This window comes from Pteropus alecto, unplaced genomic scaffold (genome assembly GCF_000325575.1).
Source record: "Pteropus alecto unplaced genomic scaffold, ASM32557v1 scaffold155, whole genome shotgun sequence".
NCBI classification, from domain to species: Eukaryota; Metazoa; Chordata; class Mammalia; order Chiroptera; family Pteropodidae; genus Pteropus; species Pteropus alecto.
The window spans coordinates 14,658,253-14,661,789 of NW_006438113.1; positions in this window are offsets into that span (position 1 = coordinate 14,658,253).

The window sequence follows — 3,537 nt, forward strand, 5'->3', positions numbered from 1 at the left end:
GGGGAGCGGGGCTCCGGGGGCGGGCTCAGCTGTGCTCCGCAGGGCAGGGGTGGGGCGGGGCGCGCGGCTCGGGGCTGGCCGTTGCCCTCGCCCGCGCGACGCCCAACAGGGGTTTCCCAGTGCCGAGTTACCTGATCAGCCTCCACACCCAGCCAGGCCTCCGCTCTCCCTGCCCCGCTCCGGGCGTCTCACTTCACTTCTCAGCTCCCGCCAGCCCGGAGCTCCCCTTGCCCGGATGGGCCCGCACTGGGCTTTTCCAAGTCCTAGGCGAGCCCCGCGGTCCCCGGAGAGCCAAGCCGCCTCTGACCGCGGTGCCAGCGGCACGGCCAGTGGTCCCCAAAACCGAGAGGGCCAGTGTGACCGCCGTCGCATTGGCTTTGTGGTAGCTCCCAGTGAGAGAGGCCACAAGGGACAGCCTGGGGGTATCGTGGACATCGTTCGGGCCGAGAATCAGAGACCCAAATTCGAGTCTCAGTTTACCGCTAACCTATTTCTCCAATTTACTTACTCTCTCTCTCTCTGAGCCTCAGTTTACTGTCTGTAAAATGAGGAGTTGGGACTGTGTTCTAAGGGTCTTTTCATCAGTGGATTTCTGAGATTCTAATATCTGTTCCCGCTCCTGGAACACTTAATAAGAGAAGTAAAGTATTCCAGAGATGCCACGGACTGGGAGGGTGCCCTGATGAAATCTGTGGGCTTCAGCCCTGCGTTGGATCTGGGAATCTGAAAAGACTGGGACATCAACGTGCCCCGGGAGTGAAGGGAGTGGCGCTTGTGATTTACCACAGCACTGTAGCCAATGTCTCAGAGCACTGAGGGACAGACCATGCAGATGCTGAGGGACATAGAGACTGCAACGCTGGTTGGGACACTGGTTGAGGGCTCCTCGAGGAAGGAACGGGGCAAAAGGAGGGAAAGGGCATTGCTTCTACTAGAAATCGGCACGGTAAAAGGGAACAGAGGTGTTTGGCAAGACCTGGGAGTCATTCCAGAATTCTCACTCCCTCACCTCATCCATCATTAATAATGACTACAAGAATCTGAGATAATCTATACACTACCCCTAGTAAGGCATTGTCACAATAAAAGATAGATGATGTTATTAAATAATAGCAGCTAACATTTATTGAAAGCTATACTGGGGCATTAATTTCACACTTCTATGAATGACTATCAGCATTTATATTTTTTTACGGTTGAAGAAACTGTGTAGCTAGGTTGGATGAAGTGTTTTCCACTCACAGAGATAGTAAGAAATGGAGACAGACAACCACCAAGTCAGGGTTCCCTATGACATATCTGACACAATTTTCAGTTAAAATAAGTGTACAAGACAACACTCTCACATCTGAATTATGACTCTGGATGGATGGATGGATAAATACAACAGAAAGCCCAAACAAATTAAACTCCTATGTCTGTATATCTCCAGGGTGGGCAAAGCTCTTCCTCTGAGTGCTCTCTATCATGTCGCTCCACCCTATGGGATCAAGAGTGCCTTTGCTGTGTTCTCCATCCTGGAGAACTATGATCTCTATAGATCTAGCATCCAGTACTGTGTCTTTTCCATAATAATAAGGACGATGATGATTCCTATTTACTCTCAGCTCACTCTGTACCTAGAACTGTGTACTAAGGGCTTTACAATGTGATCTACTTTTATCCTCAGAATTAACCCTCTGAAAGGGGTAATATTGTTAAGCCCCATCTTCCACAAGAAAAACAAAAACTTAGAGAGTTGAAGCATCTTGTTCAAGAGGGCAAAGCTAATAGGTGGTAAGGCAGGGACTCTAGTGTCGGCTTGCCCACACACCTGACCAGAGGGGAGGCCTGGAGACCATCGCTCTGACTTATTGGACCTGTGGCTAGGTGTGAAAATTTGTACTGAGATTGATTCCCTCTCCTAAGAATTTGAGCTGGAAATACACAAAGACAATTAGGCCCTTAATATCAAGGCATGTAGCTGCAAGAATGATGCAAGGTAGATCCAGCTATGAAGTTTCATGGCCTGAAATTATGAAACAAAACTACCTTAAACTACAAACTTTCATTCATATGTGCAAAATTTCCCTTATCATTTTGCTTGAGCTAGTCCAATTAACAAAGAAAGTGGAAAGAATGTAAAGAGAAAATTTTAAACTGGATAGCCAAATATGTATCCAACCATTTCCCAAAGGATCAGCTACCTCCCCCTCCCCCGCAATATTCTCAAATTCCTACAAAATGGAACATGTCTTAAAAGTTAAAACCGTGGGCCTCCAACCTGAATGGCCTTTATTACACGGCAAAACTAGAGAAATAGAACTACTCAAAGGCCTTCCATCTTTGTGGTCTCTGCAGACCAGACAGAAATATTTTAGAAGACAGATTTGGTACCATTCTCAAAGAGGCACAGAGTAGTCAAACTAAAAGCTAAACTGAAAAGTTCAGAATAGAGAGATTTTTGTTTTTTAATTTTACATTTCAGTATATTCGGGGTCTGAGAAAGGACAAAGTAATTCTCATGCTGTATACAATCCAAACAGTATGCTATGCAGTCATTTAAAAAGATTGACAGAATTTTATGTACTGATACAATATCCCAGATATACTTTTAAGTCAAAAAGAAAAGTAAATAGAATAATAGGTCTAGTATGCTAGACCAACTACTTGTGTGTGTGTTTGTTTTTTTTAAAATGGGCACATATATTCATATGTAGCTGGGAAATCTCCAGAAAGGTACAGAGAGGAATGGGGGACAGGGTAAAGGGAAAACTTATTTTTCACTGTATATTAATTACTATGTTCAAATACTTGTTCAAAAAATACTTTCAGAAATATATATCAGGACATTAAGAGGTTATCTCTAGTCATCTTGACAAATAGAAATTTTAACAACGGTCCAATTTATTCCCTCCAAAGTAAATAATTACTAACAATTTACTTCACTTTTCTCCTCTCCTATTTCCAGATGATTCTTCTCTTGCTCACCTTATCAGGCCTGAAATTCCTGCCCAGAGACTCTCACTTTAGGAAAGACTATGCAGCCAAAGTCATAGTTAAGAGCACATACACTGCCTCTCCCATTATCACATTTTTGTGAAGATTTATTTAGCTCATCCAATTGGCTGTTGACTTCAAAAGCACAGTGGCTTTTCATCGGACAGGGGACAGGATGTATAAAGGGCTTTGGGCTTCAGGACCACTGAAGGAGATTAAGATAGTTTGTTCTAGAGAGGCTGGAATGGGAAGCTAGTGCCTTTAATTGAATTGAGGGAGCAGCACTACTGGGAGGTAACTTTCCCAAGAGTAGCCCGTATGGAGGAATACTTGGCATTACTAGTGGAGACTAGACTCCAGCCTTTAGAACAACAGCAAAAGGGTCTCTGAGGCAATACAGTAAGGACCATCACAGGGGCCTCTCGGAGCCAGAGCAGAGCTTCAGAGCTTGGTAGTCAGTGGAGGTGGAGGAGCAGACCTTAGCAGCAGAAGCCAAAGTAACTATAATGAGCACCCCAGAAAAAGACCAGGCCCCTTTCTCCATTTTCTGCATACCAT